Source organism: Schistocerca nitens, chromosome 2, assembly GCF_023898315.1.
Source record: "Schistocerca nitens isolate TAMUIC-IGC-003100 chromosome 2, iqSchNite1.1, whole genome shotgun sequence".
NCBI classification, from domain to species: domain Eukaryota; kingdom Metazoa; phylum Arthropoda; class Insecta; order Orthoptera; family Acrididae; genus Schistocerca; species Schistocerca nitens.
This window is the reverse complement of record NC_064615.1, coordinates 180,152,994-180,162,176: the sequence shown is the minus strand read 5'-3', so window position 1 is coordinate 180,162,176 and position 9,183 is coordinate 180,152,994.

Here is a 9,183-nt window from a genome sequence, read left to right as displayed (position 1 = left end):
TTCGCAGGAGAGCTTCTGTGAAGTTTGGAAGGTAGGAGATGAGATACTGTCAGAAGTAAAGCTGTGAGTACCGGGCATGAGTCGTGCTTCGGTAGCTCAGATGGTAGAGCACTTGCCCGCGAAAGGCAAAGGTCCCAAATTCGAGTCTCGGTCGGGCACACAGTTTTAATCTGCCAGGAAGTTTCATATCAGTGCACACTCCGCTGCAGAGTTAAAATCTCATTTTGAGTGCATTGATTACTTAAAATACTCAAAATTATTTTATATTTACTGGATCACAAGTACGATTGTGCTATAACTTTACTTTTAAATTTCAATTTTTCATCAGTTCAACCCACTGCATATTACAGGTAGGCAGGCAGCAGATACGACACTTGCTTTGACTGCACATGTACATCCCCCCCCACCCCCATCCCCCCCTCACCCCTCCGGTTCATCTCCTATTCTCCCCTCTCTCTGACCTTTAGCTTCATTTAATGTTACTGCAAATGAAACCAAGACTGGGAATCAAAAGCACTTAAAATGAATGGATAAATTTGTTGGTATCATTGGTATACATGGTATGAGAGAGATCTTTCTCCCTCATAGTGTAGATGATAGTGCACGAGACTGCTCAACCTTTACCTACTTTAAGTGTCTCATTTCCTAATCTAATTCCCTCAGCATCATCCGACTTAATTCGAATACATTCCATTATCCTCATTTTGCTTTTGTTGATGTTCATCTTATATCCTCCTTTCAAGACACTGTCCATTCCGTTCCACTGCTCTTCCAAGTCCTTTGCTGTCTCTCACAGAATTACAATGTCATCAGCAAACCTCAAAGTTTTTATTTCTTCTCCAAGGATTTTAATACCTACTCCGAATTTTTCTTTTGTTTCCTTTACTACTTGCTCAATATACAGATTGAATAACATCAGGGAGAGGCTACAACCCTGTCTAACTCCCTTCCCAACCACTGCTTCCCTTTCATACCCCTCGACTCTTATAACTGCCATCTGGTTTCTGTACAAATTGTAAATAGCCTTTCGCCCCCTGTATTTTACCCCTGCCACCTTTAGAATTTGAAAGAGAGTATTCCAGTCAACATTGTCAAAAGTTTTCTCTAAGTCTACAAATGCTAGAAACGTAGGTTTGCCATTCCTTAATCTTTCTTCTAAGATAAGTCGTAAGGTCAGTGTTGCCTCACATGTTCCAACATTTCTATGGAATCCAAACTGATCTTCCCCGAAGTCGGCTTCTACCAATTTTTCCCTTCGTCTGTAAAGAATTCGAGTTAGTATTTTGCAGCTGTGACTTATTAAACTGATAGTTCGGTAATTTTCACATCTGTCAACACCTGCTTTCTTTGGGATTGGAGTTATTATATTCTTCTTGAAGTCTGAGGGTATTTCGCCTGTCTCATACATCTTGCTCACCAGATGGTAGAGTTTTGTCAGGACTGGCTTTCCCAAGGCCGTCAGTAGTTCTAATGGAATGTTGTCTACTCCTGGGGCCTTGTTTCGACTCAGGTCTTTCAGTGCTCTGTCAAACTCTTCACGCAGTATCGTATCTCCCATTTCATCTTAATCTACATCCTCTTCCATTTCCATAATATTGTCCTCAAGTACATCGCTCTTGTATAGGCCCTCTATATACTCCTTCCACCTTTCTGCTTTCCCTTCTTTGCTTAGAACTGGGTTTCCATCAAAGCTCTTGATATTCATACAAGTGGCTCTCTTTTCTCCAAAGGCCTCTCTAATTTTCCTGTAGGCAGTATCTATCTTGCCCCCAGTGAGATAAGCCTCTACATCCTTACATTTGTCCTCGAGCCATCCCTGCTTAGTCATTTTGCACTTCCTGTCGATCTCATTTTTGAGATGTTTGTATTCCTTTTTGCCTGCTTCATTTACTGCATTTTTATATTTTCTCCTTTCATCAATTACCTGTTTCCCAGGTACAGGTACTGAATTTATTTACAGCTTTGCATCCACACCTTCATTAGTCAACCACAATATTATTGCACCTGGGAGTGAAGGCGCTTTGGTCAGCTTACCGTGAGTTTTTACCACGACATTTCATGAAGACTCACAGAACCACTAAATAGTATATGCGCAACTGTCTCGAAATCCTTCATAATTCAATGCGTTCTCCTGTCGTCACTTTACTTATTTATTGTAATGTCATCATGTTTTTCCGACAATGGCCTTGGGAGACCAAGTGCAATAATATTGTGGTTGGTAATACCACACAGTGTCTAGCCTTGTGCTTATTGCTTACGATGTCATATCTCCTGAAACATGAGTCAAGCAAGGATATTCTGTAGGTACATTCAATGACATACGCATATGTTTGTGTGAAAAATTTGTTGTGAATGGAGTTAGTAGCAATGAAGCAATAAATTTAAACATCATGCACGATGTAGCAGTTTTTCACCCATCTCACTGTTTATGGCATCATACCTCCTTAACTATATGTCATACAAGGATACAATATTGTAGCTGCATTCAATGGCATATGTGAATACTGTCTGTGAAATTTACTGTGAATAGAATTACTTGGAAAGAAATAATTAATTTAAATGTCATGCATGATGCAGCAGTTTTTAATGCATCTCATTGTTTATGACACCCTATCTCCTGAAATATTAGTCATACACTGATACAAATTTGCACTTATATTCAGTGGTATATAGACATACTGTCTGTAAAATGTGACACAAATGCAGTTAGTAGTAAAGAAGTAACAAACAATAATGTCGTGTCTCATGTGGTACTTTTACTGCATGAACAGCGGGAAAGTAGTTAGTGATAAATGTTTTTCCAATCATTTTGTAGGAGATGACAGCAAGAAAAAATTTTGTAAAGGTTTGAAATTGTGTGTAAAGTTTGTTGCATGTTGCTAAGTGCTCTCATTCTCAAATTGGATAAATAAAGTCTGGGAATTTACACGTAGCGATCTAAGCTTCTTTTTCCTGCCCAACCCCACCGTTTTCATAGGTAGGTGGTTTTTCCCATAGAGCAATTGTCGCCAGACAGTAAGGTATATGTGTACCATTGGGTGAAATCAGTCTGCTGGTTCTGGAAATGTGAAACATACATACAACATCCATTTTTGTATGGATGGATATATCTACTTATGTACCACATATTTTTTTAAAAAAATGTGCATCATATGCCCATCCAAAGGCATATTAGAGTATCATGTAAAAAAAATTGCAGTAAACTGGTCAAGTTCTTTTCCAAATTATTAGTTCAATGCTAAACAACAATTTGTCAATAATCAGTAGTATAGATAGGTTGTCACTCAGAGAGCGAAGTCTCCATAACAATAACACAATTTTACGCCAGCATACACTGATGAGTCTAGACTGCTCTGTGGCTTTCCATAACATGTGTCCTGTGTTCCTTGTCAATGAAACCAGGTGTGTATGATCGATTAAACACTATGCTCACGTAGTTATATTTTAACTACAAAATTGTTCATCTGTTGTGATCCACTGAATGCAGATCACACAACCAAGTTCAAGTAAGGAGCAGAGAAACATGTCATATATTAATGGAAGCTACGGATGGAAATGTTACTTTGTTGGCTGCATGCCCTGTGGGAATTCAGAACAGATTATAAAACTAAGGAAACCTGGATGAACCATAAAATGCTTATTTGCTGGTTCCATACTTTTACAACGAAATTTTTGTTGAGGCACAAGGTCACATGTCAGTGAAATGATGAGTCGCTGAAAGAGAGGGATGACAAATTTCCGATGGTACAGCTAAGAATTATCTGAACATGTAGCAGCAACTGAGTTGAGAGATAATGTGTCATAAATACAGCTCCTAAAAGACCATTGACATCTTGTTCAAAACAAGAACCTATGACATGCATTGCTTTTGAAGTAAGGAAGGAAGCAAAGAAGCTGATTAAGTTTTATTGTTCAGTCAAGAGGGTCTTAGAGACTAAACGTAAGTTGAGACAGGGAAAGAATGGGGAAGGAAATTCGCCTTTTCAAGGGAACCACAGAAAATTCATTTTTAGATTGCCTGATTTGAATCCTATATATAACTAATCAAATGATCGTGACAAGATAAGCAGAGAATTAAAGAGTTCATAAAGTGGCTTACCAACAGTCATTATTCCCAGGCAACGGATCATTAAATGAAGGAAATGAGAGAGGTATTGGACGTGCCCTTGGCCAGCGATATGTTGTAGAGTGCAGGTGTAGATGTGGCTCAGAAGGAAGGTTAGAATTTAGCATCTCATCAACAGCAAGATTATTAGACATAAGAGCAGTCAGCCAGCTTGAAAAGGGAAGCAGAAGGTAACTGCCTATGCCCTTTTCAAAAGAATGATCCGTGTATTACTTGTCCGAACTTATTTACAGAGAACCTAAATAAGAATGAGTAAGTCTAGTGTCATAAATGCAAGTTCAGTGGTATCACACTAGCATACCCCCACCCAAGACAGAAAATACAACAGAACTTTAATAATTCTGCAGACAGTAAAACACTCAGATGTTATCTCTTAGCAAACAGATACACATTAACAGTAACTTGATGACTATTACACCCAAACTGTTTAACTTTTTCCCTTGAGAAAACTGTTGGATTGAGATTCACTCGACCCACTTACTGTGAACTTTAAAAACTCACTACATTTTTGGATTCCAGTGTATTGAGCACTCATTTACTTCTGAATATTTCCAAAGAGTGTTTAGCATAACAAAAGGTGTTTTGTGACATCCCACCATAACATACTTATAGATGAGAATTGAAGAGAGAACAATTAGACTCTTTGCTTGCACAGTAAAACTTACTCAATAATGGACTCTAAATGAGCAGTTATACTTTTATAGCTCCACTTGCACTGTGCTCATGTTACATAAAAACCTATTCTATACGGGTTCTCATTAATTGCTTTTTTCTTTTTGATTTAACTAAATGTCATCCATTATATTCACGGAAATATAACCCATCAGATGTTCACAGATGTTTTAATCTCACTACTATCTGTCTATGCTTGTGTTATCCTCATTCTACCCATATTCCTCTTTTGTTTTGCATCTCTATAGGACACACTAAAAACAGATTTTGTCACCTGGAGCAACCCCAATAACTGGAAGATTTTCACTTCAAATTTTTTTTGTCAAAGATTTTCTTTGTGTGACAAGATGCAATGGGACATCTGCCCCTAAATCAAGCAGTGTGGAACCCACAGTGAATAAAACTTAATTAATTTTAAAGGCTTCTTCCAGAATGGTGTAAGTTTAACCCTTTTGCGCCTGTGGGCATGTATACATATCCCGCTACACTGTTCCTCACATGTTGTAAACACGTACATGCATGCCACTTGGGTGTTCCAAAAATGTTATGGATATCAGAATGTGTCATAAGCCATCAACCTCTCAATGCTAAGGGCAACTTACTACCGTATCTCTGTGAATCAAAACGTTTTGAGTATTTTATCATGCAACATATGTATCTCACTGCACGTTATTTGCAAAAAATATTTGTTTCAGTATCTTGAATTGTTTAAGAGATATGAAGATTGTTACGGCGATGACTCACGTTGCACAAGGATGAGAATGCAAGTGTGTGACATGTATAAAATCCAAAAACCGGAGAATGAAATGAGATATCATTCTGCTCCAAATTTCAAATAAAATTTCAATACCTTATCTAAATTTCATCCACTATAATGTATGAGCTAAAATCAAATATACACAAAGTTTACGCAATGTGGCTTTACATCTGCTCAAACTCTTTATAATTTCATGCAATATTTTACTTAATTTGATGCAGCGCAGTAAGTACGATGGAAAACAAGAACAATAAAATTCTTTGTTGAGTGTAGATATCAGACTGTAATATGTGCAAAAATCCAATTTTTCCACCTAATAGTTTTTGAAAAATTGAATGATAAGCATTCCGTATCGATCGGAATGTCGTCTCTCAGCACAGGTACCAGCATTTGGCGAGCAGTACAGCCATAACAAAAGTGGCTGCAGCACAGAATGTAAAGAGCACGTCTGTAGCAGCAAAAGTGTTAATACAAAGGCAGGTCCAAGGACCTCGAGGTACAACAAATTGCTTTTCTGCTGCTGGAGTTTGAAGGTGGTTGACCCATGATGTTGATGTTGTTGTTGTTGTTGCTGTTGATGATGACGATGACTGTAAATATACACAGACTGAACTATGTGGTTATTAGCCCCTTAATCTTCTGGTGGTGTCTGAAAGATGTAAACATTCTACCAAAGTGTATGACACACAATTTGGTTGGTAAGAAAAGAAAGATGACCTATATAACGCTGGTGAGACTGCATGACACTATGTCTACTACGCCTTTTTTTTTTTTTTTTTTTTTTTTTTAAATAGCAAATGGGTGGCACTTTAAACTGATCCTCATGCAACTAGATTCTTCCACATGTATCAATTACTAAGGGTCGAACCAATCCTGCCACTAATCTGACTAGAGAAAAAAATTTTGTATTAAGACAAGTAAATTTCCTCAAAAACCCCGTTTTTGCAGAGTTGATAAAATGTGACGCTGTCACATTGTATCATACGCTTTGTGTAGGTCAAAAAATACTATGCTGATGGTGCAAAAAGGCCTCCTGATTCACAAACTCCAACCGTATCAGATGATCCATGGTAGTCTGAGATCTTTGGAATCTGCACTGGAATTGGGAAAGGAGATTTTTTCAGATTCCAAACATTAACAGGACTGCATATTAACCATCTTTTCTAATAATTTGATAAGTTGTTTGTAAGGTTGATCGGTCTGTAGCTATTTCTATTTTTTGGGTCCTGGCTTTGTTTCAGTATAGGTATTTTGATACTCTCTCTCTCTCCATTGAGGGACAAATTCAATATCTCACTGTAGATTGTCAAAAATTTATACAATAGAGCTGTGGGGGTGATGTAGAGTGGGGATCACTGAAATGTTAACATATAGTAAGAATGTAATACATACGAACATGAAAAACAACAGGATCATTTTATTAATTACTGAATCATTCCAGTAGTCTGTACAATATATACAATTTCATGATTTGTTCTACATATTTGTTATAACAAACCATTTCCATGTGCAATGGAAAATATAAATTATATCACAACTCTTATTGGTGAAACACTTCGAGATGAACAATTTCATGATTCAGCACTAATTAAGTATGTCATGAATACCAGGGTCAACAGCCATTGTGAAAAAAGGTGGAACTGTTAAGAAGCACTTGCAAATTCAGTCTACACTGTACCTACTCAAAGATTCAATATAGTCTCTTCATGTTATGGTGTACAACACGAGGCACATTTTTAACACTGATGCTGCCACCACACACACATGAAACATTAATTTTCATGTTGCTGCTCTACTTATCAAGAAAATTGAGCTTTGATTTGGTGGTGTTTAAGTACTGCCATAATACAGTGGTGAAGTAATAAAATTTTTGTACTGACAACCAACAAAAATTGATTATTTAGGATCCAAATAAAACTATTCTTTATCCACAATTCCTCGTAAGATTTTACATCATACAAACATAAAAATGTATGGCAATTGCAAAAATGTATGCAGTGCAATGCTTTAAGCTTTAAGTAACAAATAACTGAATAAATATTTGGCACCCTTCAAAATTTTCAGTGAGCCATTATCAAGTCCAACTCTCTCTTCCACACGAGTTAGTTAATACATCAAAACAATTTTTTAAACGCCTTCTACAAAAGCCTGTACTCACCCAATTCAAAGAGAATATTCAGTGGTTTGCGGAGTAACAATGAAATAATATACATGAGACTGCCATTGTACATTGCAAGTACAAAAATTTATGTCAAACGTAATGCACGCGGTTACACTCTGCCTGTACATCATTAGTGTGAAAATGAACTATTTTTAATGTTTTTTAAGCCCTGCACTATGTACACGAGTAATCTACTGAAACATGCCTCTGTCAGAATACAAAGAAATCTACAACATTAAATTCTCTCTCCATATTGTTGTTCATAACAACATGCCAACTGTTAAATTAATTCTTCGTACACCACACTGTTAATTATATCAAGCTAAAAAATTGAGGTATCTAGATTAAATGTAGGGTACAAGACTTGAAAAAAATTTGTAATCTCATAGTGATACATTACCAAAAATAGTGATATTGTGAAAACGATTACAACAGTAAAATACAAAGATTCATAAGACATGAGCAAATTCAGTCTCTTCCAAGGGAACTGAATAAAACAGAAGATTTTCTAAGTTTTACAATGAATTATTTCACTCGACAGATACATGATACAATCAAATACCACATTACTTTGTTTGCCTATAGTCCTTGAAAACACTAGGCAATGGTGCAACATGATACATTGTCAAAAGACACATTACATCACTATACAAAACAAACATAATCAAAGGGCAAGCAAACACAATTATGATCCTTTCTGGAATAAAATTAAACAACAACTGGAGAAGAAATGACCAGAACAATAACTTATCACATATAATTAGCTTGAGTAAGACAGATATCTTGTATACAGTACAGAACTTTTGCAGACCATTATGCGACAGAGGGACCAATGCAATTAGATACAACTGGTTGGATTCGCTTTACATTTTATAACATTGATAAAGAAGTGCTGTGCACAAATATATAGAAAAATGCGCTTGCCAAAAACTTTTACTGAAGTTGTACTAGATTCCAAAGGAATACTTTTGTGCACATAAATGTACTTTCTGACTGACTATTAGAATCAAATGCTCTGCTTCTGCCAGAAGGTTGAAAATTCTTGACTACATATTATTTCACCATCAGTTCAAAATGTTAACTGTCATTCAATTAACCTAGACTTAATCAAAAGCAAAGACCGTTAACAATAACCTACTAGGGAAAGCAGACAACATAAAACATTATCAGCTACAGTACAATTAAAAGCAGGTGAAATTGATATAAGCTTTCCTTGAGCAAAATATACCATTTCTTGTAAGTCACATGTTCACATATCCAGTTAATATCAACAGAAAATCAAGAACATTCATCATGTGGATCATATGGGCAATAATTTGGAACTATGTTGCAAGTGATAAAAACTAAATGATTATTACAGATTCCATAACTATGCTACGGTACAAATATGCAATTGTTGGTGTTTTCCCCCCTAATGTGAATTGAAATCAAGTTATTTAACATAATATTGCATGACAAAATGTTGCA